The sequence below is a fragment of the Rhyacophila brunnea genome, unplaced genomic scaffold (genome assembly GCF_057557595.1).
Source record: "Rhyacophila brunnea isolate RB1 unplaced genomic scaffold, BYU_Rbru_1.0 scaffold_10, whole genome shotgun sequence".
Taxonomy (NCBI): domain Eukaryota; kingdom Metazoa; phylum Arthropoda; class Insecta; order Trichoptera; family Rhyacophilidae; genus Rhyacophila; species Rhyacophila brunnea.
Genome location: NW_028232752.1, coordinates 31134044 through 31151218, shown reverse-complemented (window position 1 = coordinate 31151218; position 17175 = coordinate 31134044). Strand labels below are relative to the sequence as shown.

The 17175-nt window shown below is 30.5% G+C and overlaps 1 long non-coding RNA gene across 1 annotated transcript in view; it reads left to right on the top strand.

Annotated features, from left to right (window-relative positions):
• Nucleotides 1-17175, top strand: part of LOC147079087 (uncharacterized) — a 604843-nt gene that overhangs the window by 495845 nt on the left and 91823 nt on the right. Inside the window, exon 6 of the long non-coding RNA XR_015070876.1 lies at nt 1626-1667. This is a non-coding gene — a long non-coding RNA (uncharacterized LOC147079087). The remainder of the gene's footprint in view (nt 1-1625; nt 1668-17175) is intronic.

The window sequence follows — 17175 nt, the reverse complement described above, 5'->3', positions numbered from 1 at the left end:
GATTTTTGTCTTTTGGTACCTAATATTATATTTTCTCAGAAGTTTTTTCAAAATTATGTGTGTTTTATGTTATAATATTATTGATTTAATCAAAAATAGTCTGAATAAATAAATGATTGACGTAATTTCATTGCAATAGATAGCAACTACTCACATAATAAATTACTGATTAAATAAAGAAAATATCTCATGGTTAAACTAGACAAAGGGTATCTATTACCATCAATTTTATCAATTTTGATGGCAGGCAACTGATACCTTTTGACAGCCCTCTATGACGGGATGGGTGAGGGTGGTAAGCGATGAAGTGAATAATTTGGTAAATTTTCACCGGTTTTATGTCCAATTTGCGAGAATCAACAGCCCATGGCCGGATATCATGCTAATACCGAATTTGTACGAATGAAATTCCGATAGGCCGTTACAGCTTGTTAACACGATATTGTGTCGGACCCATTGAGAATTATAACAAACACCTCGGCCTGCAAATTGTATTGGTAGGGAGGGAATTATGAATTTAATCAAAAAATGTTTCCTTACAGTTACCTACATGTAAAATGTTTTATTTGTTTTTCTAACATATTTAAAAATAGCAAAGTGAATAAATGTATACAATTACTGTAAATAACACTAATTTTAAATATTCTTCTTCTTTTGGTGCCGCTACAGTTAAATTGTTACGAAACTGGAAGTAACTAGTGATTTCTTTATCTTCTTTTACAATATCCGATCCTCAGTTAGAGCATATGAATACTACATGGCACCTCTGTGAGTCCATGTTGCTCTCCAATCATTTTGTATATTCGCAGGTCGTGCCAGCATCCAGTAGCCCTATATTATAGTCTGTGAATAATAAGGTGGTAAGCCAGGTTGAAATTCTCTTGAAGCATCAGCAGTAAGCGGCCGAGCCAGGTCCAACGTCGCATCTTCATTCTCAGTGTAATAAGAGGCTGCTGTTTCCACGTTACTTTGAAAGTTGTTCCATAACACATCCAGTATCCGCCGTAAACATCTATGCTCAAATATTAGTATACGGTTACTTCTACTTCTACTTATAAGAAATAATTCACAAATGAATCATATATGGATAGATAGCTTAGAAACCAAAGCGCTCATCCGAAAAGTGAAAGACGTGAGTTCGAGTCCCACTCGGTCCTACAGTTTTTTTTTAGATTTTTTCTAATATATCTTATAATATACATATTTTTGAGGTTTTGCAAAATTGTATCTTTTTATGATAAAGAATAGAACATTCTTAAAACCTTATGCATATTGACTATTGAAGATTGTACGAGAAATGGTTGTTTAGGCACTTGCTCAACCAATTAGCTCAATACTTTGACTTCAAACACAAGTTGAAGAACAATTTGTATATTATTTGTAAGACCTAGGATTTAAACCTGGGACCCACGATATTATGAGCCGATACATAAGCCACTATTCCATCGAGGGCGCTAATATTACGAGTACTTTATAATAATATAAGAGAGTGAAATACTTTATAGGCAGTTCTGAACAGCTATGGGTACGTATTGTGTTTCTTTTTCAACCAATGTTATCTTCTCATATTTTTTTTACATTTAAGATAGTTTCTTGATGTTTAACAAAAATATTTTTTGTTTCAGATACTTGCTGAAATTCTTGGTGGATGCTTAAAACATATACAGGTAAGAAATATATTTATTTGAAACTATATAATATAATTATATAAGGTATGTACAGGTTTCCTTAAATGCAGGCATAGATTGGAAGAACAAAAGTAAATTATTGTAATAAACTATCAAAAAATGAACAGCGTATTCGATTTATGATGAAATAACTTGCCATTTCTTGACAAGGGTTTTCCGATGGAAATAAGATTTTCAATAGAACAAAATAAGATAACCCTTTTGTCGGAGGAACTCTTTTAATAAAGAATACACTTAGAAAAATAAAACGAATCGGGTTTGCCATAGTATATAGGTATATAATATAGAAGGTATGTTAGGCAAACACAATCGTCTCCCTTTGAATAGTGGAATTCCGTTGAAGACAAATTGCCATCCACCGACCGGGTCTTCAGACAAAATAACCTTACGAACTTTCCAGCTTCGGCAATCTGCTACCCCGTTCCACCCCTAGCAGCATCATTAGAGCGATGTTCCTCAAAGTTTGTATGGTCATCTGGCTAATTTAGTATACAGTAATTATTCCAGTAAAATTAAACATAGCTTATGTGAGACAAGCGGATTCACGAGTAAAATATTAAGTTGACTTGGATAATAAATAATATAAATAAAAGTAATAAAAAATCGGTTTGTGTACTTATGAACGTGCGATAGAAGGTATACTTCTTTGGCGTAACAAAACAAAAACAAAATGTATGATAACCTAGATTCTTCGACTAGCTCTTAATTATCTTGTTAAACTACATACTCAAGAAAAAGGACCGCTTATTGGAACGCCGTTGGTTTATTTCTATACACTTTAACTTATATTATTATTTATCATTGTTTTTATTATTAAAGTAACAACTGCCACTATGACGTTTAATAGTTTTTTTTACGTAAGGAATCGCAAATGGCCGGCAATAATAAATTCGCTGCCTGGGCAACGAAACAATTCTTAACTATAATATAATACTGTATAATCGTCACGATTGGAGTATCATACTGTGGCGTAATGGTAGTGCTTTCGGCTGATAACCGAACAATAGGTGGTACGAATCCAATCGAGTGCGTTTATTTTTGTTTGTAAAAATAAATTATGTGTTACATGTCACACGCCAAAAATACACTCTGATCTGATTTTTCAAACGCGCCTTAAGAAGTACAACTTTAACAAGTTAATTTGTTTGCTTGAATAATTATTAATAACATTAATTCATATGCGGTTCAGTAATTTTTTTTTTTAATTTTCAAGATTGCGTTAAAAGTTTTCTTATTCTTTTCGTTATCTTTTGAGCGCCCAAGACTTTCCACCCCTCCCGGTCATCTGCTTTTCGCAGGACAGAATGAATGCTGCCGTGGTTAACTCTTTCACTTGGTCGCTCTAGCGCGCAAACGCTTTTCCTCTACTTCGCCTTCCCTGGAGGTTAACCAAAATCATCAGTCTCTCCAGGTTACCCGGTCCGGTCTTTGGATGATTGACTGGTTCGTCCTTTGGTCTATTCAAGAAATACGTAGCACTCGGTGTACCTAAAAAAACATGTAAAAAAAGATCTTGATTCGCACTTTATAGTGAAACTTTAAATACTTGGGTATTTGTAGTTTCAATCACAAATATTATTGTTGAATTAATGGAATTTCCGTTTACATAGTATAACATTAATCCATTTTCCTTTTTTATACCTTACGATACTATTATGGCAGTATCTGACAGGCCGAAAATTTTTAACTACGAAAATAGAGCGAATAATTATTCAAACAGATGTCACAGTATGTTATACTTTTTAGATTGTGCAAATCAAACATCAGTGGCTAGTTATCTGAGTTAAGAGTCGGACAAGATAACTCGCGAAATTTTTATGTGCGGTCTGTCGATCACGGCCTTGCAGAGCGAGAAAACTCGCTGAAGGCATAAAACTGGTTGTAATAGTTTTAATGGCATGCACTAAACATGAATACATTGGAATTCCTTCACGGCGACTAAATTGACTGCCGTCAAATACACGATGGGTAAGTTAACGATATTTTTTTCATAAATTTCATATTACGGTTAATATTTATTGGAAAGCTTTTTTTCAAATGCCAGAAAAACTTATTCAATCATCTTTCGTCATTATAGTATTACAATAATTATAATAATTATTCCAATTACCTAAACCTCTTAAAAATCCTGCAGATCCACATGGACGATAATGCCCTGTTCAGTGCTACAGATGGAAAGGCCGAAAATGGGGCTTGAGAGATTCTATAGTCAACTTACAATACTGTAATAATAAAATTGTTGTATTATCGATATATCTTCTAAATAAACCGAAAAATGGTTACTTGAATAAATTTTTAAATAATATTTTTATAACAGGTACAGTCGTTATAAAAAAAAACTAGACGATTATTGCTTCTATCTCTTCCATATTTTAACCCAAACGTTTCATATATTAGTAGGTACATATAAAACTTTATATTTACACAAACTTATATATCTTTCAAAGGAATCATATTTTGTTTCATTCACATGGTGTTTCTTATAATATTACATGTCTAAAAACATAGCGATTTTTTGTGTTTTACTCGTGTATCCTCTTAATAAAAAATCATTCGTTTTAAAAATAAATTTAAATGAATGACTTCCTTACAATATAATATTTTAAATATATAATATACTATGTTACCTTTAAAAAAAAGGGAAAATGCACTTAACTACAATAGTTTTGAGAATCACTTCATTTCGGTATTTCAAGAGTTTCGAATTATTCAACCGGAACCTCGTGGACGAATAGGGTGATTCCAGTTTCACTTGTCCGTCCATTTCGGACGACCCTCACACCCCTAAAACCAACGTTAAAGCCTTCCAGTGTATACCGGAGCCGGTCGGACCCTTGGACGTACGCAAACGTTAAGCTTTTGAATAGAGCCTTCAACGGCGGGAACAACTGAGATGGACTTTGGGCAGAATGGACCATCATTGTTTGAGCTATGTCCTTTTACCAGTGGAAAACTTTGATTATTTGATCGGGTATGAGCGTTTCTAAAGTAAGAATGCTACGTAAAGGAGCGTTTTGTCAATTGGATTTCAACAAAACAATAATATACTTATAAAAAGGAAATTTATTTATTTTAACATACTTTGTAATAGTTTATTATGTATTTATTATACAAAGTTAATTACTGGTATTTTAAGTTATTTTGTATAACACATAATGAAAATTATATAGTTTTGTTTAAAACAAACGCTGAACAATTATTTACCAAAATATTCTTACGAGAATGAGAAACACAAACACTTAACTGTAAGTAAATTTTTGATTTTGTATTTTTTCCACAGTTTGAATAATTGCAAGGTCAGCTTCTTAGTTCGACTTTATCATTATGCACCATTTTTACACACAGTGTGACAAATAATATTATAAAACGAAGCCGATCTTGTATTTTTTAAATATAAAAAAGTAAATTTTACTATTCTTTACAAAAAATATTATGATATTAGTTAGTGAAATAGGTACATATTTTAATAATTTTACATTTTTTTCTATTATAATATATTCCGGTATTTGGTTTGAATCATTTTTTGCGACCTGAATTTTGTCTTTCAAATTCTTCAAACGCTATGCACTTTCACGAATAACGAATTAAGAACTCAAAAATATAACAAAGGTAATAATATTACCACCTACGACTTTTTATACTTTTCGGCCAGTTTTTAATTTTAATGCATTTTTTTATTTACATTTATTTTCATGATTCCTAGGTTACTATTTAGCCATTAGTTTTTTTTAATTATCTACTAATATTAATAATCTATCTACCTTACTTTACTAATAAACTTTACTATATTCGTTGTCAGTATGTATTTACCTTTGGGGAGTATTCATAGTGCATGCAGATGCCGAAAGAAGAAACCCGGGTCACAAAAATCGACTCAAATGGAATAGTATAGAACTTAAATTAATTAGAATTTACTAATATATTCGCAATAAGAAAATGTTTTATTTACAATTCTAATTGTGTAAATATGCGATTATCTCTAAATAACGGAATATGGAGGTATTTAACCCTTAAATTCACGATGGAAACCCTTTAATGTACGTATAACTTTTCTAATATATCACATTTTACTGTTTAATATTATTATAAATTAATAATGACACTTGTGAGTAAAAACTATTTTGTCGGCACACTTTTTCCACTGCAAAGAACTGCTGGTTTTTAAATAAAATTTCATTCAGACAAAAAATATAAAGAATAATACACCATGTAATTAATGGTTAATCTACATTCAAATAGCCTCAACTGTGCTTTTGCTAGTGTACCGTCTATAACAGCGATACTTAACCTGCGGCCCTTTAAGCTTTTATGTGCGGCCCGAAACACATTAATTATCAGGAATTTCGTATATCTTGATTCATATTTTGTATATCTATTAACGCACAGATAGTGAGTGACACCCGAAGACAATTGTCATTATGGTCCACATCAGATCTGGTATAAGAGTGTTGCTATTAATTGCAACTGATTGATTTAAAAAAACACGCATAATTTTAAAAATCTCAAAAATGTTTTTTAAAAAAGGGGAGGGGTTTCATGATTTTTTTCGTCACACCAGTAGTGATGCGGCCCGCGTTACTTTACAAATATATGTATTTGGCCCGAAGAAAAAAAGGTTGAGTATCATTGGTCTATAATGATATTCTCCCTACCGCCATATGAGTCAATAAATGAATAATTGTAAATACATTTACAAAATCTATATACAATGCCTAAATTTATACATGTTGTTTTATTATTATATTTTTCTTTTGACTCTATACTTGCTGATACGAAAGGCATAAAATACTGTGGTCTATTTTAACCAAATCGTTTTATGAACATATTATTAAAATATTGACATCAAGTAATTTCCTCTTGAATATTGATACTCGTATATTTTTTTATTGGTATGTATTGTAAACATGGCTCACCCTTGAAGTGATTGATTTCCTGTCAATGTGGCCAGAATATAAATAATCAAATGATATAATATGTAAGCAGCTTGACGTTGTATGCTTGGCTGAATGTATACAACGTAAGCCTATTATTCTTGCTCAATGCTGTCTTCTCTGTTTTCAAGTGAGGTTATGAGGTTTTGTTTATGGCCGCCCCTTTGAATAGAAGATTATATTGATATAGTTTTATTTACAGAAAGGTCATGTTATTATTTTACAAAATAAAGTCACATACATTTTTTTTAATCTAACAATTTAGTAGAATATAGTATTCAGTATTAAACAAACATAATTTGGAACACTTCAATTTGTTTTTAATATTATTATGCAAGATAAATGAAGTGATATTTTTAAATGTTCCATTATTCCTCTTCCAATAGGAAATAATATTTTTATTAACTATTTATTTTATTCAACGAATAATTCATACGATTTAAGAATGTAACATTTTAATTAATATTTAACATATTTCATAATTTTGAAAAAACTTCTGAGAAAATATTATATTATAACCAATAGAAAAAATCTTTTTTGAAAAAAATAAAACACCCCGCAGGAATCGAACCTGCATCTCTCGGGTATCGCGTCCATGCATATAGACCACTATGCTAAAGGAACCATACTTAATTGTGACAAATTTTAATTAATGGCTTTTAATACTCACTGAAGCGCTTTCCAAATTGAGCTACTATTGGAGATCGGCTTTTGTATTTTAAATCAAAGAAGGTATTACTTTAATTACTAACCGACGTCACGGATCACTCCAAGATTTTGTGTTGTAACTTACTTGAACTTGCTAATAATTTTTAATTTACTATTTTTTTTTATTCAATGAATAATTCATAAGATTTAAGAATGTAACATTCTAATTATTGAACATTGACAGAATTGAAAATACTTCTGAGAAAATATATTATAACCAATGGAAAAAATCTTTTTGAAAAAAGTAAGTCACCCCGCAGGAATCGAACTTGCATCGCTCGGGTTTCGCGCCCACGCACATAGACCATTATGCTAAAGGTACCATACTAAATTTCGACAAATTTAAAAAAAAAAAATTAGCTTTGTATAGTAAATCTAAATATTATATCAAACTTTACCTATATTCAGAAGTTAATATAGTGTGATCCAAAATTATAAATATAATATTTATACCTTTTTATACTTAAATACTAGTTCACACATGTATATTCTGGTGTCATAAATACATTCTGACTATTTTTTTTAAATTAATATGTCAACATGTCGATCGTGATCAACCACCAGTCGATTTTAAAGGTATACAAATTAACCATGAGCAAGCCCTACGGACCTCATCATATCACTCAATACATATTGTGTCACTTACGGCCTGTTACAAGAGTAAATAAGAATTACAAGATAAAAAGAACTTTTTATATACCTCGTTTTTATCCTGTTGAATCATATAAACTTGACAATTCTATCAATTCTATTCTAGCTTAAACGATCAAAAAAAACTTGTACTTGATAGAAATACTGAATAAATATAGAACACTGAAATGTCATTTTGACATTTCATATTGATTTCCATAGGAACGCACGTATAAATTAATAATTTAGTTGCTAGGACCCCCTTAGCAACCAATAATAGTGTTTTACTTTTTACGGATTTTTTCCGAAATAACTTTCCATAAAAAACAGAATTAACTGAAAATGAATTCAATTCTGCTTAAAGATGGCTAAAAGCATAAAAAGAATTGTCATCGTGTTCTGATAAATATTCTTTAAGTTTAAAATGTCTAACTAGTCGGGAAGTTTGTTAAAATTTGATTGCAAGATTTGTATTGGACAAACAAGAAAAGATTTGTACTGGACAAACAATAATACAAGCTAATAAAAATGTGGTAAAAATAATATGTGAATTTAAATAAACTGGAGGCGTAGTTACGCAGAGGTAGAACAGTTTAATGATTAGTGCGTCACAAAAAGAAAAAAACTTCACAACAAATGGGAAATTGAGTATTTCTTTGTATTAAAAAATTAGCGTTGTTATTTAATTTTAACGCCTGAATATTCTCAGCCGAATATAATACGTTTATTAAGTTGCAAAATAATAAAGGGATAGAGTGGTAGATGCATGCCTGATATAAATAATTACATTTTTAAATATCTATATAATACATTCAATACTTTCCTCTTCTTCGATGGCGTTACAGCTTAAGTCGAGCCCTGGCCTCTTTCACCGCTGTCCTCCAGCCGGAACGGTCCTCCGCACGTCTTTTCCACTTCCTGATTTTAGCAGCTGATTGGCATCTTTTGTAATGTTCAATACCTACCTATTGTTAAATCTCGTCATGTCATTTGTGCGTCATGCGTAACTGCTTTGTTTTAGCGTTAGTTATATTTTTTCGCCGGTTATTTTGAAATTAGAAGAATGTGTCCATTTTATTAATTGATAAACCCTTTTTGCAAAACATATAAGTGTAATAAAATGACATATAGTCGGTTTCTATAAATCGTTAGGTTATATATATATCATTACATATTGTGTGAAATACCACATAGAATAAAACGTATTTTTGATAAATTTACACCTATTATTAATGTGTGGTTTATCGGTTTTTATTTTGATTTGACGCCTGATGTTACAAGTTGTAATGGCAAAATATAACATTAACTACTGCGATAAATATTATTACTACTCGCTATTGATAAAAAAGAAAAAAAAATACTAAAATCTGCCTCACAAGTTAGATAAACGAAAAAATATTCACTTCACGGATATGTATTTTATTCGTCCTATATAATATAGCAAAAAAACATATTTTGGATACTTCCGAAGATCATTCGAAATTATATTACGGCCATCTAGCGTGAGCTTTGGCAATAACGCAACGTGCTTTTGATGTTAAATGGAAAGCTCCTAAGTCTTCACTCATAATGCTTAAAGCTTTTTACGCATTTTCAAAAATTTACGTTTGTTTCATCGTTTTGAATACGGACTTTTGGAAGATTTTATGAGATTTATTTTACGTTTATCATGACGTTGGAGTTTGCATTTTATTTAAGGAATGAAATTAAATGTTCAAAGTATATTCTGTTGAACGCTATTTTCAATCGTTTATTGTGCATTTATTGTTTTTGTCATTCTAAATTAAATTATTATTACCAGGTTTATCTATTTCTTCTTGTTTTTAGTGTATACAATATGTTTATTTTAAATTATCAACTTTATTGTGTGATGCCAGTTTTATAATAATAATGTTAGATTATTTTAGTTACATAAATAAACCTAGGGAGCAATACGCGTTTGTGTATGTCGAAATAAGTAAAAAAATCAGTTTGATAAACTTTACTGTGTTATAGATTACACTATGATCGCAGAACAAATACAGTAAGTGTGAGTCATGGTCATTGTCGACATTGACTTATTTACCAATATTTAGACAATCAAAATTGTCAATGAGTCGAAGAAGTGAAATGAAATACATGTATACGGAGAGAAAATGTAAACAATATATTAACGTTCAATCTTAAAGAGCAATTTTAAAGAGCATTTATCTCTTTAAAATTGTTCTTTAAGATTATACTTTTAGTTTCAAGCTCGGTAAGCTCCATTTTTACTTTTTTATATTTTTCTTGGTTCTAATTTTGTTTCCATCATTTATGCATATTTCGTTTTTACGCGTTTGTTAGTTACTTTCTAAGAATTAAACTGTTGGTTGATTTCGAAGTCGTTTAAATTCATCAGATTTTAATTTTAATCACTTTTTCTAAATATGTAATAGTAATATGTTTGCTAAAAAAAAATATTCTTTGTATAAATATAAATAATTTTCAGTTTTTTGCGAATTATCTCAAAATGGTTGAATATTGAGGTTACCAATTTTGAGACAAATTAATACGATCAGATTATTTAAATAAGAAAATTAAAACTTAACACATTAATAATATGGTAAAAAGGCTTTTACTTTACAGACAAGTTCATTAATAAATCAACCTTCCTTAAATTAAATTAATGCAGGTAAGTACCTACAGTAAAATCATATTCCATTCAAAATATTTCTCTATAACTTCGAGAAAGTTTCGAAACAGCAATTCAATGTGACACCACACCTTAATAGAGTGTATTTAGTCATTATAAAATTTTATAACTTTTAACACGATTTAACATTAATAAAATACTTTGGGAAAGATACGATATTATGCATAGTATACAAATAATTCATAAATAATATAATCTGTATCATATGTATGTACGTCATATAATATGTAAGTATACTTGCGTGAAAAAATAGTTATTTGTCTCGTTGATAAAGGCTCTACAATCGATTTCAATAACAAAGCTTTTTCCTACTCGCGAGCAATTATACACATGTGCATCATTCAATGCGAAAAAACAATTCAAAAACTGGTATAAATGCAAGTTCTATTTACAAAAAGTGTTGATATTTTTACACAATGGAGCATGTCTTCATGAAAAAGCTTTCAATGTGAGCTTTTCATAAAAAAGCTTCCGTGCGACTAACGGCGACAGACGAAAGCGGTAATTGGCTGCGCATGTCCTGCGTGACGTAATTGATTATTTTGCAGTTCATTTGTCAAAATGAAACGGAAGCTGAACAAAAGCCCTCTACAGCTTTTATTTCGAAACTCTCTTAACTGTAAACCATAAATCGTTATAATTGTTTAATAGTATTGTAACTAATTATTGGGAAAAGCAATAGTATTGATCTTATTATATTTAAAATATTGAAAACTTGTTTTTGTTAACAATAAGAAATTTAAAAGAAAGATAAAATATTAATATTTAATTTATTCATTTTAATTACTAATATCGTTTGATAGGCTACTTAATAAATTTGTGAATATTTTGGTCTCTTCTTTTTTAAATTCTGTATTATAAATGTCAATTTTATTTTATATTACGAGGGTGGGTCAATAATTCCTTAGAAAAAAGCATTAAAACAGTTTTTATTTTTGTATTTTTTTTTTATTTCTCAACATAATCTCCTTGGAGCTCAATACACTTGGTTAGACGTTTCTCAATTTTTTTTAAACCGTCAGAAAAATAAGTTTTCGGAAGGTCCTCAAAATAAGCATTTGTCCGATCGATGACTTCTTCATTTGAAAAAAAACGTTGTCCACTTAGCCATTTTTTTAAGTTTGGGAAAAGGAAAAAGTCACTGGGGGCTAAATCTGGCGAATACGGTGGGTGGTCGACCAATTCAAACTTCAATTCTTCAATTTTAGCCATTGATCGTAAACATGTGGGAACACGGGCATTGTCCTGATGAAAGAGGATTTTTTTCCTGTTTAAATGAGGCCGTTTTTCTTCAATTTTGTTTTTTAGCTGGTCCAATAAAGATGCATAATAATCCCCTGTTATTGTTTTTCCTTTTTCCAAATAGTCAACGAAAATAATTTCACGTGCATCCCAAAATACAGTAGCCATAACCATACCAGCTGATTTCACGGTTTTCGCCTTCTTTGGACATGGTTCGCCTTTTGCAATCCACTGCTTTGACTGTTCTTTCGTCTCGGGAGTATAGTGGTGTATCCATTTTTCATCTACAGTCACAAAGCGACGAAAAAATTTGACAGTTGACACAATTTAAAAAAAATCGAAAACATACCTTATAATTTTCACATACTGGTATATTCCAGTGGGGTTTAACCAGTTTTTTTTTGCTATACTGACCATTTTACGTTTATTTTGGTGGGATTTATTTTTATTATATTTTAAAATAAAATAATAAATACGTACAAACATACGACGCATATAAATGGTTCTGATTATATCAGCAAGTTGTAAGTAAGTAATAAATTTACCCGCAATAACTGAGTGGTAACGTGTCCGCTTGAGGCAAGTTGAGGGTCTCAGGTTCAAATACCGAATCTGGCAAAATTCACAGATTATTTTTCAATGTATGTTTAATTCAAAAGCATGAACTTAATAGTTTGATCAAGTGGCCAATATCCAATAAATTCTAGTAAAGTAAAAACAGTGTTATGAAACTTCTTCTTGAGGCACCCAAGATCTACACCGAATTGTAAAACCAAATTCCAGTAATCGAGGGCGACATGGTAAATTTCCATAATGCAATTTATTAAGAAAATGAAAACGTTCTAGAATATTTTAAAGTGGAAATTTTTAGTCAGTTACCTACCCGTAATACAATTAGGTGCTTAAATGCGAAAACAAATACATAGGTAACAAATTCAACTTTAGATAATATGAAAAATGGTGCATTACTGACTGTGTCAACTTCCCAGGATGTGATTACAGTGGTGCGTACATATTAAAGTAATATATCAACCACTGTAGCTTATGCTCGGTGTAAATAATCTGTTAGAAGTGAAAAAATTACGATGACATCGACCTTAGAATAAAAGTGAAGATTATGAAAAGTATCAAAAGTTCATAAGCGCATCTCACTTATAACAGAAGAATTAGAAGAGAAAATCATTAATAAAAAATCCTGCTTGTATATACGAAAGGATAATGTTTTTTTTTTCATTAAATGATTCATCTCACTAGGACATAAATATAACGTACTCTAGTTTTGTATAGAAATTGCATACAATATACAATTTTAACTCGTTTCAATTAGTACGTGAACAATACTTTATTCTGCGATTGAAAATCTCCTTAGCAATTAGCTGGAAAACAATGTATTTTATCATGGATTTCTCTCTCGTATTTTTAAATTTAAAATATTTCAGATATTGTACTCTAAGCAAACGAATAGTTTTATTATTTACCAAATGCATCGGTCCAAATGAAATACACATTGTTTCAAAAGGTATAATTATTTATAAATATTTTTATTTCTCTTTTCTTTTTGTATTTCTACGTTTCTCTTTTAGCATTATTATTTGATGGTATCAGGTATGATAATAATATTCCCCACTTTTAAAACATTGATTGAGATAATAATGTGATTTACAAGCTTTGTGTTGAACCTGGCGTCGTCAGATTTATCAAAATCGCATGCGATGGACCGACTACGTGACAAGTACTAACAATTATTCAGAAGTTAATGGTGTGCAGAAAGAAGACGGATTCAGTGGCTTGATGGTGTATTAAAATCCTTATGCACGCTAAGACTGATCAACTGGTGAACGAAAATAGAGAACCGAGAAGAGCGGAGAAGTCTATTTGAAGTTGTCTTTAGTAGTAGATGAGAAGAAATTGGATATTATCATCATTTAAATACAAATTCAAATTTATCGATTTACATAATATTGTGAACTTTACAAATTAAAAATTTAAGACGTTCACAACATAACATTAAACAAATAAAGAAATAGTAGTAGTATTTGAAAAAGAGTATGTATAATAAACAGTAAATACAAAGTATGTACATGGAAATACGCCGAATGAGCTAAGTACCTTGACCCTATTTCAAAAAATCATAAAACAACTTCCACCTAACACACCCTCACGTAGATGGAATATATCAATATCCGAAACGATTTACGTAGTTGAAAACAATTATTGCCCGCCCAATTGCCATTACCAATGACAGATTAATTCTGCACCTTGGGAGATAACACAACTTGTATTCCCGATTTATAAAATAGTTATGGAGGACACACGGGTCAAAGCTACCAAGAATGGAATTGACATCGCATTTAATTCGCACACCTGTGATAGTCACTGCTGATTACAATCTAGCATCTAGAAAATTTAGATGTTATCTTTTTCAATTTATGTTTGATCCATATTTAAAATACATTAAATTTATTCTACGCGAACTATAATAAACTCACACTATATGAGAGATGTCCATCTAGTAATCTTTTTTATGTAATTCGTTGGTCCAGGTGAATTTCGCATATGGCGAATTTGATCTTTGATGCATAGTAATGATCCTTTGGGGTAAGCGAATGGCTAATATCCATTATTTATTTTATAAAAAAATCTATTAGTATAATCCCCATTGTATAAAGGCACATAATATTATGCTCTGATTTGAAGTAAACGTGGTATTTTCTGTTACTTTGAATTTGATTAATGATACCTACCTAGTTTTAGTTTGAAAATAAAATATAATGTGAAAACTTTAAGAAATATCGCCAGTGTTATATTTGGAAAAGGTGATTAAAAATGGAGTGTTGCCATGTAAATGGAGAGTATATATATATATATATAAACGGGATGTAGGATTATTAATAAAAAATGATTCCTTGTTATGCGGTTTTCAAATCAAGGAGGTTTCTTGTGGAATGGCTCGCTATACAGACAGGTAACCTTTCAAACTCGCCATAACGACAATGACTGGAATAAAAATGACAGATGTATAATCTGAGAATTGTCGGATGATCTACTGGAACTCATGGGACGATTAATAGGAAAATGGGCAGGTATATAATCATGGAATCGGCTAGCTGTAGGGAATTATGACTCTATCAGTGTGTGAATCCTTCGTTTCAATACAACACTCCGCCCGAAAACGAATGCTCCATGAAGTTGTAAAGTGATGTAAATAAATAGAAATAAGTTTTTACGTTATTTGTAATGCTGAGGAAAATTTATAACAAAACCAGGAAAGTTACATGTAAGAATGACAGCAATGAGAGTATAAAATGATAATGGTAAACCTGGGCGCCAACTCAAGAGTAAAATAACATGTCAAAGAATTAAATAAACGAAACAAATATCAGAAAAGACCGAGTCTATTAATAAAACAGCTTATGAATTGACTTGGAACAGACCATATTATAAAAATGTTTTTTTATAAAACAATCTAGGTAAAATCCTTTAGATTCACCTAATTAATGAATATCTATAGCAATTCTAAGTCAATTTGAGTTGAGCACATTCATTTCCAACTGAATTGAATCACCAATATCAGGTTACCTTTACCCAAAGATTGAGTCTATTAATGAAAAGGGTTATGAATTGACTTAAAACAGACCATATTGTAAAAATGTTTGTATAGAACTACCTAGATAAAACCCTTTAGATTCACTTAATTAATGAATACCTATAGCAATTCCAAGTCAATTCAAATTGAACACATTTATTTCCAACTGAACTGAATCACCAATATCAGGTTACCTTTACGCTTTGGGAGAAAAACACTCAATTTTTCAAGAAGTTATCAAGGACACAGAGCTAAACCAGAATCGGATAACTCATTTACAGCACTCACGAGTCGAAAAAAAATACAGAATAAACCAAAATAAACATTAATTTAATTGAATCACGAAAACCCTGAACAGGTCCATTAAAAAGCCTACATTAACCCTAAAACGCCTAGAAAAACAAACGTATCAACGCAATCATAAAACATAACCCTTTACCTATTAATGTACCAAACCCTCCGTTTTGACTGGTAATCGAATCTTATGACCTTTATATATGAAAAGCCTCTCTGATTGAATTTGACGTGACCCCAGGGCGCTGAAGGGTTTATTTACCTTGACGAGTAGCAGACGTTTTAAGAAACGGTTCGGTCATAGAATTTTTAATGGCGATACAGAAAAATTGAATGTGAGGAAAATTTATGCGTTTATCGGTTTTATTCACATTTTTTTAACCTCAATCCGGCAAAGTGCCCCCTTTATGACTTTGCTGACATTTTGATATCATGTTAATATAGATCCTACATACGTTACGTTCATCTTTATGACTAACGGATATCTTTTCATACTTAAGGGGGTTTCATCCCATTTGTTCACTACATCAATGTGTATCTTCCATGTATGATTTAAATCAACTAATAAATATGTATAAACATCCTGAGTTATTCTTAATCAAAAGTGCATTAATTTATTAGTTAAAAATATCTTTCATTTCTAGAAGGCTGTTATTACATATTATATTCTAAAAAAAATAGGTTTACGAACCTTTGGCTAAATTTTATATTTTATTGTTTTTTTTTAATAAATAATAAAACACTTTATAAATCGACCAATATGTTACACTATATCTCACTACTAAAGCTTCAATACGCCACCAAAGGTAAGGATTATAACGAGTGAAAAAACGATTTTGAAATTAAATAAATAAAATATTTTAAAAATACAATCATAAGAAAGCCTGTAAATTATGTTGTATTTATAAACTACTAAATAATAACATACTGGTAATAAATTGTCCATGTTTCGAATATAAAATAAATTTTAACATCCTTAGGGTAAATATTTGGTCAGACTGCCACTCATTCACACAGTTTACAAAATTAATCTAGGGAATTATAGTGGAAATGTTTATTTTCTGCCTTTTATAAAAAACAGTTACTCCGAAGCTTATCACACATTAATAATTTTTCATTATTCGTATATATTGATATATATAGATTTTTATTTCTCATCTATTTTTTGTTTATTTCTCCACCATATAATTAATAAGTACAAGAACGATAAAAAAATACTTTATATCTCATATTCATCACTATTTTCTCTCTCTTCTTCGATCGTTGCTTCATGGCTAAGGGTCATGGTTACTGAATTCCAATTCAGTGATCTTCTAAGCAACCAAGACTTTCTACCCCTGTTGGTCCTCTGCTACTCATAGGGCAGAGTAAAGGCTATTCTTAATAAGCTCCATCATTTGATTTCCCTAGCATATCAACGCT